The 16,736-nt window shown below is 38.5% G+C and overlaps 2 pseudogenes; one reads left to right on the forward strand and one right to left on the reverse strand.

Moving 5' to 3' along the window:
* Nucleotides 1-239: 239 nt before the first annotated feature.
* Nucleotides 240-2,377, reverse strand: Ppp1cc-ps2 (protein phosphatase 1 catalytic subunit gamma, pseudogene 2; annotated as a pseudogene).
* A 1,635-nt stretch (nucleotides 2,378-4,012) lies between these two features.
* On the forward strand, nucleotides 4,013-4,469 carry C1h9orf85-ps2 (similar to human chromosome 9 open reading frame 85, pseudogene 2; annotated as a pseudogene).
* Nucleotides 4,470-16,736: the final 12,267 nt, after the last annotated feature.

Raw genomic sequence — 16,736 nt, forward strand, 5'->3', positions numbered from 1 at the left:
ATTTGTTTGTTTTTTGTTACAAGCTCACATTTAGTAAATCTGAAATCACTCACAGTCCATGGCATCGTACATGGGCATCTATAGAAACAGATGTATTTTTAACAGGTCATAGTTTTAAAAGATACTGTGAATTCTGTATAAACCAGTGGGTAGCAAGGTTGTTAGTTCCTTTGGATTTAAAAGCCTCAGTCTTGCCATATAATAAAGAATGTAGCCAAAGGAAGCATTATTGGTCACTTCTATAGGACAGTGTAATTTCTATAATTTGAAGATTTCTGAATGGACAGGTTCAGGTCTGATCCAACTGTAAAGATTACTAACTGCATAGACTATATGGGAACTGTACAAAGGCTCATTAACTTCTATCATTAATAGCTTACCCAGCACTAGATCGCTACTATTGCTAGTTAAAATAACCTGCTTCTGAGTCCCCACGGAGGTGGCCTGGACACACAGCCTTGATGCCCCGGCCACCTCATGTCCAGAGCATAACAATGCAGTCCAACAGAAACTTTGGCTTTAGGAAGGAATCAAGTGCATTGAAAAGAAAGGTTTTAATTGCCAATAAGAGTGCAGTGGGAGGGAGTGTGCTTCAGACAGCCTGGGCAATATGGGTGGCAGGTCACTCTTGCTGCCACAGCTGCAGACACGAGTTTGTACAAGATGAGACAATGAGGGAAAGCAGTTTCTTTCAAACTTGACAAAAAAAAAGTGTTCACAGTGGTTTGTATCAACAGAATGCATTGGTGGCAGTTATATGTCTAGACGCACACACCCTGGGATTCTTTATATCCTAAAGAAAACAAGCATTTATGTTATTCATGATTTATACTAAATTAAAAACAATCAATTGTACACTTTCTTCTTAGGTATACAACTTAGCACCATCATCAGAGTTGTCCACCAAAGCAATGATGGTTAAAACCAAAAACACTTTCTTGAGAATGAGGTGCCTTTTTCTCTTGCTGCTATAACCAGCAAGTATCAGAAGTAATCAAATTGGAGGAGAGCCTGACAGGTCTACCTGGGCAACCTGACCAGCACACATCAGTTTAAAAAGGAAGGTTATGTATACTATGTTACAAGTCCCAACTAGGCAATGTCAAGTGACATCTATTTCTTTGCTTGCTTAGCGATCATACCCTTGGCCAGGTGTGACAGGTCTTGTGCCATTGGGCTTCCTTTTCAATGCAGGCTTTAAAATCTGGAAAGAACACATGAGGGTTTCATTCATTCATTCTCATCATGGCTCCTGCATTGTCAAACTCTCCATGGTAGTAGGGTACAGAAAGCAGAGTGATTGCCTCTTTGCAAAACAAACAAACAAACAAACAAACAAACAAACAAACAAACAAACAGAACCAAAGCCTCATATCCACCTTCAGCCACCTGATGGGATCTCTATTAAGATCCTAATCATGCTTATGGAGAAATTTTACAACCCTTCTGCACCAAATGTGAACAACACTCCTCTGTCATTTTCACCCCAGCCTAAGACATCTTTATCGATGTCAGACCACAAAATTGATCTCATGATTTGCCGAATCTGCTCCACAGATTGAATATCTGGTGATAAACCTCCATGGCAGCAGAATATCTTCTTCTCGATGATGGTGGTTATCAGTAAGCAGTTAAAACTGTTAACTATGTAGCAGAGGAAGGCCTTGTTCGGCAGCAGTAGAAGGAGAAGCCGTTGGTCCTGCCAAGGTTGAACTCCCAGTGCAGGGGAATGTTGGCGGTGGTGGTAAGAGAGGGTAGATTGGGGGGAATACCCTTATGGGGTAGAGGCAGGGCATAGGGGGCTTATGGACGGGAAACTAGGAAAGGAAATAATATTTGAAATGTAAATAAAAATTCAATAAAAAATTTAAAAATCAATAAAAGAAAACATTAAAAACAAAAGAAACAAACAAAAAACAGTCTGTTAACGTTTTCCACGGCTCAACGTTGCATCTTCTTTTACACTCATCATAAAGTCCGTAGATTCTACTGAAGCTAGCACACTCATGGTTCCCTCTGAAAAGGTTCTCCAGATACTTAATTTTGTAGACCAGCAAGAGGAAAAAAATGTCTCCAGTGTCTGATTGACCCTATCCACATAGTCCCTGAAAAACAGATAGTTGCTTTCTGGAGGGAAACCACTGTATTCAAACAGCCAGAGCAAGTCATAGTTCTGTCCTTAGATGTTACCACGTATCTTGAGTGGTGCTTCAAATTCTAAGAGGATAGGCTGACTGAGGAAGATCTCACGAGACTTCAGGCAGAGTCGTCGAGTTTGGTTCTCCTGGAGCTGGACTTTCTTGCCTGGCTTGGACCCTCTCACTTTCAGCAGCCATTTTATGATGCTGTCAGTGTTGAGTTTATTGGTATCCACCATCACCATGCTGCCAACTGTTTGCGCCTTCCTCAAGCCAGGAACTCTACTAGCAGTGGTGGCAGCAGCAGAGGCAGCGGTGGCCAACTACCCCCACCCCCACCCCCCCAACCCCGTCGTCCCCTGCCCGGTTGTGCTGCCTGGCTTCTGGCTTCCACTGGAACCAGGAGAAAAAATGGTTTCACAAATTAAAATCCGTCCATTGTTGAAATAACAATTTGTATAAACTTAATGGCAGATCAGTGTGAAGGTGTGAAAGAACTGATTTCAATTTTGAAAGGTGTGCTACATGCAAAATGATATTAAACCACATTACATGCTCCAAACAACTCTTTTATGAATGGAGAAATTAATATATAAGGAATAATTTGTTATTGCCTTGCATGAATTGGTGGGGTTTTAGCTCGAAAACAACCCTGTATCATAATCTATCCTTCATATTGCATTCTGGTCATGCTGGACTCATTTACTTACTTTTGTGTATGTAAATGAGTGTTAGCATGAATACATGTGGCATGCAGAAGACAACTTGCAGAAGTTAATTCTTCTACTGTGTGGATTTTGGGGAATGGACTCATGTGGTCAGATTTGGTGGCAAGCACTTTTACTCACTGAGTCATCTCACTGGCCATTCATAATTTTGATAAAAGGTAAAGTACTACTTTTAAATGAATATTCCTATTAACTTGGATTTTCATTAAGAAATCATTATGAAGTAGCATTACCTGATCCATTCTTCAGTTCCCAGAAGCAATCATAGCAGTGAATTTGCTTTTGCTGCAATTCATGCTTTAAAAACAACAAAAAAATGGATACATGTGTGATAATTACTAAATATACAAATAATTATTCTATTCTGTAAATGAAGTTCTGAAACTTGTTTTTCTTACTCTTTTATTCATGATGCTCATCCATGTTGACAGGTATAAACTTACTTTTACCTGATGTACTAGTTTATAAATATATGCAAATGAATTAATTCTCTAGATTTATAGTTCTCAATCTTCATAATATTGAGAGCCTTTAATATAGCTCTTCATTTTGTGGCAGCCCCCAACCATAATATTATTTTCGGTGCTACTTCATATCTGTAATTTTGCTACTGTTATCAATCATAATGTAAATAGTTTTGGAAACAGAGGTTTGCCAAAGGGCTCATGACACATAGGTTGAGAATCACTGCCCTAGATGATGGCCATTAGATTTATGAATATAATGTTTTGATGGGTAAACTTTTGAGTAAATGCTAGATAATACTGTTGTTTGCTTGATATTAGAAATAATGCTGAAGGGCTGAGGTTCTAATATGGTGACATAACACCATATGCAAAGGCATGAGTTTGATTTACAGCACCACCACCACCACCACAACAACGATGACAGCCACCATTACCATGGCTATTTAAATATTTATTTTGAAAATAGAAAACGGGTGCTGGACTTGTCAACACACATTTTTAAATCTCACCAACCTCAACCATTGGAGAATAAGGCAGGAAGATCACAAGTTTCAGGCCACAGTGTGCTACATAATGAGTTCAAGGTCAAGCAGAACCACATAGTAAGATCTTAACTAAGAAATGTTAACAAGTCAGTATTATGAGGGTTGCACCGACTTATTGTGGTTGTGATTTGGTGATGAGTTCCCACAAAGGCAACGTGACTTGGTCCTGGCCTCAGAAGCCGCAGAATATGTTCACCTTCAAAAATGACCTCTGGTAAGACCAAGAAAATTAATGCAAAACTTCATGATGGAGTATGTCAACATTGCAAAGAAGTTCTTGAATGGCTTGTAAAATACAGTAAATACAAATGACCGTCAAAGCCTAAGAAATGTGTTAAATGTTTACAAAAGACAGTAAAAGACTCTTACCACATAATGTGTAGACCATGCGCCTGTAAACTTGAAGTTAGTGCAAAATGTGGAAAGGAAGAAGAGATCATTATTCTGTTTAATAAAGAACCAGAAACCTCAGAAAATACTGAAAATGAAGTTTCCAACCATAGAAGAAGCTGCAAACGGAAGGAAGACAGTGATAAGGATTTAGATGCTGAGTCTGACTCAGATGGCAAGGATTAGGACACTCAGACCTGACAGCACCCAGTTAGGTGCAGAGGGAGTCAGAAAAGGCTGTTCCAAAAGGCAGAACTGGCTCAGGAGCAACGTCGGTTATTTATAATATTTGAGTATCAGAATCTTACAGGTTTTCACAATAACGCTTAAGCTGCATATACAGAATATGTGTGGGCACACCATGGCATGTTGTATAAAACCTATAGAAATTATTTAGAAAAACATATTACCTAATGTCAAATTATTCAGTGTTGAGAATTGGTGATTCTATCAGAACTATCTCATGGAAACAAAGATGACTAGCTCAGAGTACATTTCCGTAGCCTGACCTCGGGTGTATGACTTTTTGAGCAAAAGCCCCCTTACATCTTACAAAGCAAAACAGTTTACACACACACACACACACACACACACACACACACACACACGCACACACACAACACAACACACACACACACATACACACACAATCCTATGTAATAATTTTCCTTCAAAATATTTCTTATATACTTCATCCCCTTTTTTTTAACCTTTTCCTAGTTTGGAAATATATATTTAGAAAAAAATGTGTAGACTATATAGTTAGTATCTAGAAAGGAACATCCAGCGTTCCTACTGGAACTACTTGTATTATTAGAAGTTCCTACAAAGTTCTCCAACATAAGCTTTTCCTTCCTTGAGTCTATAATCCTGAATTATAACTTTATTGCCAGTGTTTTTGCTTGTAATCAGTGTATGTTAGCTTCATGTGATTATTGAAAGGCATGCCCGTGTGTTTAAAACCCCAAAGCTACAGGAAATATCCTGGTGATACAACTTTTCCACACTCTTTAACTAGATTCCCAATTTTAAAGTTTAACTATGTTTTCTTTGTGCCTTACTTTCTACTAATGCATATATGATAGATATATACATGTACAAGTGTGTGTATATATTTTCTGAGCCATTGAAATAAATGGGAAACTGTGGTTTTGGGGGAAAAACATTATCTCTTAGGGCAGAGCTGGAGAGATGGCTCAGTAGCTAAAAGCACTTGCCGCTCTTACAAAGGACCTATGTTCCTATGGCCTCTGCTGGCACTTAGACTCACACAGATACACACAGTTTCCACAAAGATTTTAAAATTTTCAAAATTAATTAGACCCAATAATAAGCTTTGTAGGTTGTTAGACTGACTTAGCAAACAAACATTTAATATGGTTGCCACCCACCAAATCTCATCAAACAATACTGTGAATAACTGTTAATTTAGAGTAGTTAGAAAAGATTACACATTTCATGCAAAGCTAAAAGGTTGTGCACAGCCTTCAAAGATGTAATTATATATATTATTAATAGTACAAAAGAAGAGTGGAATTGAAATATGCATTATAGTTATGAAATTAAAATCCAGGGTTGCAACAAAAGCATGACAGTGCTATTCAAAATAATTTACAGATAAAAGATAATTCTGATAAAATTAACAATGAAATTTTTATGGATCTAGACTAAATCTGAAACTCATAGAGAACAATTTATATCAGAATAGATAAGAAAATACTCTAAAAATAGAGCAAAATGGAAGGCCTCGCTACTTACAGATACACACTATACATCAATAAATAACAAAATAAAATTTTAAAAAGAATGTTTTAGGGCAAATAAACTTAAAAATCAATATGAAATACTTATAGAATTTAATAAATTGTTTCAAGAAGACATATTCATATATTTCTACTAAAATTACAATTGTGTTCCTTGTATTAGTGAGGTTCAAATTCAAGGTCCTTCACATGCTAGGCAAGTTTTCCACCACTGAGCTGTATTTCAGACCATCAGCTATGCAGGGATTCTTTGTGGTGTCTTCAATGCTATTTGGAGCAACCTCACAGTCACTTAGGTAAAGATGCTGCAGATGAAGGCTTACAGATAAAAGTCAAAATTATATGAGAGATTAAAATAAAAAGATCTAAAAATATCTAGATGGCTGTGATGTGATGTGAAGTACAGAATTAGAACACAGAGAAATGTCATATGTTATGCTAGAATAACTTTATACTACCTCTATGTAGAGAAGATCACTTAAGGATTTAAAGTAAGAGACTAACATAGTAGAAAGCACCTTTTAAGTACATGTCTGACTGCTGTGAGATAAATGTGCCTGAAGGAGGAAGAAGTTGGTATAAGAGGAATTAGAAAGACAGGAATATAAATCTAAGAAAGACAATATGACATTTTTGTTCTAAGGTGATAGCAGATGGTAGAGGTCATGAGGAAAAGCTGATAGATCAAAGCTACACACTTTAAAGTTAAAGTCAGCTGGCTTGAGTGATTGATTGAACATATGTGAGAGATAAATGAAAAAGAAAAGTTACAGATACTGATGCCATTAACTATGAGATAATGCAGTAAGCAGATAATGAGAACTAGAGTCAAAGGAGGAAACAAATGGAAAACTGAGTTGAGGTCTAACTGGTTAGTCCTTTACTTAGGATCAGAGCCATTTAATTCTACCTTTCTTCTGTCAAGAAGGACCCCCAGTAGAGGAATGAAGGCGTCAACACACCCACAAACCCATTGACCCAAAAATTTTTCCTGCCTATGAGCAGTGCAAGGACAAAGGTGGAACAGAGACTGAAGGAATGGTCACCCAATGACTGACCCAAATTGGGACCCATCCTTTGGGCAAGAACCAATTCCTGACACTTTTAACGATACTCTGTTATGCTTGTAGACAGGAGCCTAGCATAACTGCCCTCTCAGAGGCTCCACCCAGCAGCTGACAGAGAGTAGAGACGCACATCCAAACATTGGAGGGAGCTCAGAGAATCTTGTGGAATTTTAGGGGAAAGATTGAGGGATCAGGAGGCAACAGGGACTCCATAAGAAGACCAACAGTGTCAACTAACCTGCACCCTTTGAGGCTCTCAGAGACTGAACCACTAGTCGAACATGGGCTGGACCTAGGCTTCCCTGCACATATATAAGATGTGAAGCTTGGTCTTCATACAGGTCCCTCAACAACTGGAGTGGGGGCTGCCCATGCCTTTATTGCTTGCCTGTGGATCCTGTTCCCCCAACTAGGCTGCCTTGTCCAACTTCAGTGGGAGAGGATGTGCCTAGTCCTGTGGTGACTTGAGGTGCCATGGTGGGTTAGTACCCAAGGGGAACCTATACGCTCACAGAGGAGAAGGGTTGGACAGTTGGAGAGATTATGTGAGGGGAGACTGAGATGTAAAGTAAATAAATAAATTAATTAATGAAAAAAGTAAAAGAAAATTAAGCTCTCTATATGAAAGGAATCAGTACTGGGCCAGCAAAGCTCCCGAATTTTCTCTTCAGAGACAAATGGATGGGATCCTTCTCAGGACAAACCTAACCTCTTATTGGATCAGAAACTAAAGTAGTGAAATCACAATATTATTAAATCTACATTCAATTGATGAAATGTAACAGAAGTTGCTAACTTTGCAGATAGTGAGAACCCTTAGAAATGGGTGTGCCATTTGGTAAACTCTTCAACATGCTCTTGCCACAGAGCAACAAATTTTTTATCTCATTGTACCTTTCAACCTTCATGTCAGCAATACAGGTTATGGGAGCAAGAACATTTTTTTCTAACAGGTTACTAAATCGTTACATTATAAGTTACAAATATAAGAGCAATACAATCAGAGAGTGGAGAGGAAAGTAATAAACCCAGACCCCAGACAAAAAGCATCGAATCCATAGGAGGACCCAGAGTCAGATAACCTCTTGTGTTTTGGATTTAATATATTGCTACATATAAAATACTGAATGAAGTGGTGAGCTTTGTTGAATCTCACTTTCCCCATCAATATTCAATGACTGGTTTTCATGGTCAACTGGAATTTCATATATGATATTAAACATATCTATTATATTACCATATAACCTTAATTAATGTGAATGTTTTAATGTTGAGGACTGAATCAAGGCCTTACGTGTGCTAAACATATATCCAATATCAAGCTGCATCCTAGCTCAATGTGATCTTTATAATAGTCTAATGAAGTTTTGGTGCCAAAATATCTTTTATAAAGAAAACTTGGTGTTAGGGAAATGACTCAGTGGATAAAGATTTTACTGAGCAAGTGTGAGGATCCAAGTTTGTGTGTCTAAACCCAGTGCCAGAAAAATGTGGCAGCCTGACTGTAATCCCAGTTTAGAAGACAAAAACAGGCAATCCTATTACGCAAGTTGGCTAGCTAGCCAAGGTGTGTCACCAAGCTCTAGGTTCAATTAAGATATCCTGCACTTACATGGAGAGTAATTGAGAGAGACTCTTGCCATCAGCCTTGCCCCCCCCACACACTCACACATAGTCATATGCAATATGAATGCACATTACATGCACATAGTAAAAAAAATTTAAGTGTATTCAATTAAATTTCATATAAATGAAGAAAATCACTCTCCCAGGAACTAAAACTTGAATCCTAGAAACGTATTATCTTCCATCTCTATTTCATTTTCAAATCTGTGTTTTTCTTTCTGATGGGTGGATTTTCCTGGTCAGATAACAGATTTAAAGATTGCTAAGTTTCAACATAAAACTTGTATAACTGCTGACTAGCTATGGCTTTTGTACTGTCAAAAGTGATAGAGAATCTGATTAGACTAGAAATAAGTGATTGAACTTTTATTTACCCATCCTTTTCTTAGTACAAGAAGGCATAAACACGTTTAAGTCTAGAATTAAAGTTTTAAGTTGAGATTAAAGCCCATAGTTATTGAAATATGAGGTTCACCCTTTGATATGAATATAGATCCACAATTAACTGGTAGAATCCATTCTTTCAGAAAGCAAAGCCAAGCAACCTGTCTTGTATAATTGCTGAGCAATTTCAGGTTATACTACTTTCTACCCCCCCCATTTCCTGTTTTAGTCATAAATAAAATATTTTTCTCAAGCAGACAAAATTGCCTGCTTAATTCATCTAGTTTTTATTTTCAGAAGTTTTATCTAACAAGTAGTGTGGAGAGTGGTGACCAGGACAGAGAAGCAGTGGAAAGCACTGTCTCCATCATTTTACCCTACGTCTTTGCTGGCTAGATTTCTATTAATTTGATACATAGGGCTCTTAATTTAGAAAATGCCTTCAGAAGATGGGCCTGCAGGCAAGTCTTTGGTAAATTTTCTTGGTTAGTGGTGGACAGGTAGAGTCTAGCCTACTATGGATTGTGTTGCCCCTGGCCAGGTGTTTCTAAGTAGTGTAGCAGGTCAAGCAAACCATGTGGAGCAAGCCAGTAAGCAGCACTCCTCCAAGGCCTCCGCAACAGCTCCTGCCTCCAGGTTCCTGCCCTGCTTGAGTTTCTAGCCTCACTTCCCTTTGTGCTGAACAGCAATATGGAAGTGTAAGCTGAATAAACCGTTTCCTCTCCAAGTTGGTTTTGGTCATGTTGTCTATCACAGCAAGAGAAACAGTAAAAAACAAACAACAAAACAAAACAAAAACTTCTGAAAGAGGGGGTGTAAAACTTAAGAAAATACCAATGTTTTGTTCCTTTATGCATAACTTAGGCTGCACTTAAAATTGCCAGACTGAAGAAAGTGGCACTCATACACATAAAAAAGAGAACATATGTTAAATAAATAAGATAGATTTTAAACAAAGTCTCTTGTTGCTCACCTTATTCCCATATTTATGCCTCTTCAAATGTTTTTGAAATACTGGGTGCACATACGAATTCAGTGTTTTCTGCAAAGAAATGTCCTCTCAATTTTAGCAAGTGATTATTTACTTCTTGTGTGTTGCTTTTATATACAGAATACTACAAAAGTAATCTGTGTTCAATTTAATATACTCAGTAACTGGAAAAATATAGAAGGAGAAACCCCACCTTTTAACACACATCAAGTCATTGTTACTTTCTGAAACTCAAGCACAACTTTTTGACTAATTTATAATCTCATAGCATTATATACTCCTAATTTGCTGCAATATAGGAAAATGCTAGATTCTAACACTCGCAATGGCATTGTTACATTCTGAAAAATCAAGCCCAAATGGTTAAATAATGTTATAGCCTTAATCCATCATATATGCTCAATCTGATACATTTTGACCTAGGGGATTATACCACCATTCTTCCTGTTTTTTTTTCCAAATAAGACGTGCCCCACCCCAGCGTATAATAAGTCAATAAACTATCGAACCTAATGTTTTATCATGTTGTTTATTGATCACTCTCTCCTCTTCTATGCTAAACACAATTATAACCTACTACAGATAGCCTAATATCAGTGATCTGTGAATCTTTTATGGTTTATGAAAAATGTGGACTGGGGAGATGTAATCAAGGTGTGAAATGTAAAATGTAGGAATTATCTTGGATAACCTCAGTGGGCCTAATTCAGCAACACAAGTCCTTTGAAAAGCTGGACCCCATGTGAGAAAGGAAAGTGATAGAGGAACAACCAGAGTGAGGAGGTGGGTCTGTGGAGTAGAAAACTATATACAAGGACTGTGTGTACAGATCTCTGGGATTTCCTCACCTAAAATCTTCTAAAGAAACAGAGCTCTCCATCTCATAATAACACGTAAGTGAAAATTATTAAAAGCATGACTCTGAGGGGGAGACTGGGAACACTCTCTCAGAGGGGAGGGGGAAGGGGAATGGGGTGATGAATTGTGGGCAGGGCTGGGAAGGGACAATGACAGGAATGTAAATAAATAAAATTAATTTAAAAAATCAACGTTAGAAATCTCATGAATGAAAATAAAATCGCAAAATAACAATAATAAGGATGTTAAAACAAGTACAAAGCATAACCCTTTCTCTGTAATGAAATTGCATACATTCCAATCAACAAAAAAAATGGTGAAAACAAATGCTTACAGATGATTTAAATAGCTGGAAGTTGGGAGAACAACTACAGAAAAGCACCAAAAAAAAAAATCGCATTCTATTTTGAAAGGGCAAATATGTGGGCTTAAGTTGGGAGAAAGCAATTCTGTATGTGGACAGGGTTTGACAGCAAGTATATGTTTGAGTTTAATATTACAAAATGAGTAGAGTATACATGAATAAGAATATTTCAGGAGGGCTGGAGAGATGGCTCAGCCGTTAAAGGCTAGGCTCACAACCAAAAATATAAGAATATTTCAGGAAAAGAGTGGCATAGATACCCAAAGATGTCAAAATGGGTGACCTTTCTATAAATCTATTACTGCTCCTTAACTGGGGTGATGATCTGAGGGAGGATAATTGTGGGTGGCAGTAGAGACTAGATTGTACTCTACCGGGGATGCTATTTTTCTATATCTAGCTAAGGATTTTTAAATGGCTCCAAATTGGGGTATAAGCAGGAGAAACAAGCAAGGAAATTCATAAGACATATATGATTAAGACTTGGAAATTGATTAGACACAGTCTGAAATCGCTTCCTCAATCCTATCTTCAACTCTTCAATACTCCAAGAGCTTTACCTAACATTTGGCTGCTGGTTTCCATATCTTTTTCCATCAGCTGATGGATGAAGGCTCTTGGGAGACAGTTATGCTAGGCTCCTGTTTACAACCATATCAAAGTGTCATTAATAGAGTCAGGAGTTGCTTTTTTTCAAATGGGATGGATCTCAAGTTGGGCCAGTAATTACTTGGCTGTTCCCTCAGTCCCTGCTCCACGTTTTTCCCTCCACATCTTGTAGGCAGAATGAATTTTGGGTCGAAGGTTTCATGGGTGGTTGATGTTCCCCTTCCTCCACTGGAAATCTCACCTGGCTGCAGGAAGTGACTATTTCAATTTTCATATCCCACCACTGCTAGGAATCTCAGCTAAGGTCACAAGAAGACCAATAGAGTCAACTAACCTTGACCCTTGGAGGCTCCCAGAGACTAACCCACCAAACAAATAGCATGCAGGGGCTAGACCTAGGACTTCTACATATTTGTAGCAGATGTGCAGCTTGGTCTTCATGTGAGTCCCCTAACAATTGGAGCGTAGGCTATCTCTGACTCTATCTGCCATTGGATCCCCTTTTCCTAACTGGACTGCCTTGTCTAGCTTCAGTGAGATAGGATGCCCTTAGTCTTGCTTTGACCTGATGTCCTAAGTTGGGCTGGTACCCAAAGGGGTCTTCTTTTTTCCAAGGAGGAGAGAGGGTAATAGGAGAGAGGTTTGTGAGGTTGGAACTGGAAGAAGGAAGTAGGCTGTGATCGGGATTTAAAGTGAATTAATAAATTAATAAAAATTGTCTGAAACAGAAAAAAATAAAAAAATGACTTCCAAATTTCAATTAATAAAAATCTTAAAAAGGAGATTAAATGGATTTCTGGATTTACTGTGTGGTATATCTTTATATATCAAACCTGACACATGAAACTGGAATAGAGGTAGGGTGAAAACATAGTTCCATGATTAAGGTCATTTGCTGCTCTTGTAGAGAACCCAGGGTTGATTACCAGCACCCATTTCATGGCTCAAAATCTTCTGTAACTTCAGTTCCAGTGAATCTGGTACCTTCTTCTGATCTCCAAGGGCAGCAAGTACACACATGGAACACAGACATACTTATGGGAAGAACCCACATAAAATAAAGTACTTAATTAAATCCTTGTATCTTTATATCTAGTTTAGGGGACCATGTTGTTAAGGCTTCACTGGTATAGGTTCCCCTAAGAGTGGAAGAAAATAGTCCTCCAGAAGGAACAGACCTCCAACTGATTATCCAATATAAAGAGGTCAGAACTAAAATCATATATATACAAGTAATATTATATGGATTGTGAATATTGTATTCATATATTTAGGAATATATATGTAACAATACTTAAAGAAACAGAAGCCAGAGGCCATGAATTTTTGAGAGCAAGAGCTGCAGTACATAGGAAAGGCTGAAAGGAACAGAGGGAAGAGGAAATGATAGAACTATATTTTAATTTCTAAAGGTCAAAATATAGTAACAACTAAATTAAATAAATTAATTTCATGTTTAGGAGAAAAGTCAAATGGGGGAAGAAAAGTAAACCCATTTTCAAAGATAACAGTAAAATCTGAAAAGTCGTTAAAACTCTGGAGGATGTAAAGGGGCCATGGTAAGCAGAAGTAGTAGTAGGAGGGGGGGAGGAGGAGGAGGAGGGAGAGGAGGAGGAGGAGGAGGAGGAGGAAGAGGAAGAGGAAGAGGAAGAGGAAGAGGAAGAGGAAGAAGAAGAAGAAGAAGAAGAAGAAGAAGAAGAAGAAGAAGAAGAAGAAGAAGCAGAAGAAGCAGCAGCAGCAGCAGCAGCAGCAGCAGCAGCAGCAGCAGCACCACCACCACCACCACCACCACCACCACCACCACCAGTAAGTGACTGAAATGTGGTGGCAGAGTATAGGGGACTCTGGAAAGAGTGGATCCAGGATCTGGAAAAGAAAGGATCTTAAGAGAGAAGAACGAGAACTGGTGACTCCTTGTCACAGTTTGGTTTTTACTGCTATGAACAGACATCATGACCAAGGCAACTCTTATAAGGACAACATTTAATTGGGGCTGGCTTATAGGTTTAAAGGTTCAGTACATTATCATCAAGGCAGGAACATGGCAACATCCCTGCAAGCATCCAAGAACTGAAAGTTCTACATCTTCATCTGAGGCTGTTAGGAGAAAACTGGCTTCCAGGCAGCTAGGGTGAGTTTTAAAGCCCAAGCCCACAGTGATACACCTACTCCAAGGCCACACCTCCAAATAGTGCCACTCCCTGGGCCAAACATATTCAAACCACTACACTCCTCTTAATCATACCTTGTGCCACAATAAAAAGAAAATCATATTCACTAATGATATGTACACATGGATACATCACCAACTGCATGTTTTTTGGTACCAGTTAGTCTGAAAGATCAATTCCATTCTATTTCCCATTTCTAACTGTGCTCAGTTAAATTATCTGATCTAGCTCACCAAAGTGTTAAGAAAACATTGAAAAGCTAAAATCAGGGGTTGGGGATTTAGCTCAGTGGTAGAGCGCTTGCCTAGCATGCACAAGGCCCTGAGTTCGGTCCCCAGCTCCAAAAAAAAAAAAAAAAAAAAAAAAAAAAAAAAAAAAAAAAAAAAAGCTAAAATCACAGGCCACTACAAAAACCACAAAATGGACAAACAAGCACTTAGCTCACCAGGAAATGGAACACTTAGAATCTAATGGATTTCCATTTTTTCCCCCAAGAAATATATGACGCTTCAGATAAGGCACATACTTATCTTATTGCTGCCACCCTGTTAGGAGACTGCCTTGCTTTATGTGAAAACAATCTCTCCCAACTTATTTTTAAAATTTTCTCATTCAGCTCAGACCCAGGAGGAAAAATATCTGGTTAGAATTTGTGGCCCTCAGCTCTTCAGCATGGTCATGACAGCTGCTGTAAGGCTGCAATCTAGACTTCCATTCAGAACATTGAGGGACTACTGTCAGCATTTTCCAGGCTGTGGAAAAACAAGTACTCTCATACTGCACTACTTTTGAAAATGCAAATGGATACCATGCCTTGTTGGGAATTAGTAATTTAGTAGCAAAATTATGATGTTTTGACCTTTTGACCCAGGAATCCAATTTCAGTGAATTTATCCTAAATATGCACCTGTACAGATAAGAAATGTTTTATGTACAAGATGATGTGGTGAAATCATCAAATTCTGGAAACAATTTTTTGAACCAATCCAGAGGTAATGATTAAATATTTTGCAGGATAATGATAAAAAATGGCCTTGGTCATATGGAAGGATCCCAATTAGCAATGGAAAGAAAGTAGTTTACATCACACAGAAGGTAAACAAGTGTGAGTGTATCTTCAGGAAGAACAATGGAAGAAACTACAAATACATGTGTTTACTGTAAGGCTCTCAGGTTGCAGTGGGGGAAGGACTAGTCAGACACAGGGTGACGATGAGACTTCTTTGAAAAGTAATATTTTATTCCTGGAGGATTTTTCAAAATCTCTTTTGATTATAGTTATCCCTTCTCCCTCAAATCCTCCCACATACATTCCCACCTCCTTACCCATCAAAGTTACTTTTTTTCTTTCATTTTAATACCCGTAGAGTCTGCTGTGTTGTCCAAATATTCTTGGGTGTGTGGCAGTCCTCTGGAACACAGTGGACCTACTATGTGTTGCACTCTTTAAAAACAAATTTAAAAACAAAACCCTGAGTCTGTCACACCCAGAATCTATCGGCTGCCAATAGTATTTTAGAGGGGTTGGACTCCATGCCTCCCTCCCCCCCACTACGCTGGGATTTTGCCTGGCTTGAGTTAGGGCAGCTGTTTGCATGGTATAACCACGGTTACTTCACATGTGCAGGCTTGCTATTACATCCAGAAAACAGATTCATTGCAGTCACTTACCACTTCTGGCTTTTATATTCTTTCTTCCCCGCTTCCATGATGATACCTGAGCCTTAGGAGAATGGGGGTGTGAAATAGATGTTTCATTTAGGGCTAAGCATTCCAGTCTCTTAACTCTGTGCGCCTGGAAAAGCTCTAGGCCTGTCATATACCTATTATTAAAAAGAACCTTTTCTGATGAGGGTAATGGCATTTGGTGCCAAGCCTGAAAACCTAAGTTTGAGTCTCAGAACCCAAAGTAGAATAAGAAAATAGAACACTAAAAATTATTTTCTGAACTCCATGGCTCATGCACGTCCTCTCACACCACACCAAACCTTCCCCCTCCCCAGTAAAATTTTTAAAAAATTGAAAAATAAATGTTCTGCTGCTTAAATTCTTTGAGGGGGGTGTCTACCCCTCCTTGCAGGGTTCCAAAAACAGACCCAGGTAAAATTCCAATAAAGTTCACTCTGGGGAACTGATTAATTCATTTGGCTTCCTTCAGAGCATAGGTGAAGGGTTATGTACAGGAATGTGTGTGTTCTCCCCCCAAAAAGCCACACTGGCAAGTCTTTACCCAGCAGGGATGATAGCTTTCCCACAGTCAAATGGATGAAGTACCCTCCTCTAGTCCTTTCCCATCTACATCCTCTAGCCCCACTACCCAAACCACAGTCACGTATAATTATGGAAGAATTGCATAAGACTAGTTGAGAGGGGTAGCTGGATACTCAGCTGAGGCTCTCATGACTCAGGATACCTTCATTCTATGAAAAAAAAAGTAAACAGTCAACAGGACCAACTTAGATCTTTTGTGTGCAGACCCAGAACTCCTAAAGATGGTAGCAGTTGACTCAGAGGTTAGTTGTGGACAACATATTACAACCAAAGGGACTGTTGGATTGTCTAATGTTTTATTTATTCATTCATTTGCTTATCTGCCATCTACTTTTTTACCATTTATTTGAGACAGAGAATTGCT

The sequence above is a fragment of the Rattus norvegicus genome, chromosome X (genome assembly GCF_036323735.1).
Source record: "Rattus norvegicus strain BN/NHsdMcwi chromosome X, GRCr8, whole genome shotgun sequence".
Classification (NCBI taxonomy): Eukaryota; Metazoa; Chordata; class Mammalia; order Rodentia; family Muridae; genus Rattus; species Rattus norvegicus.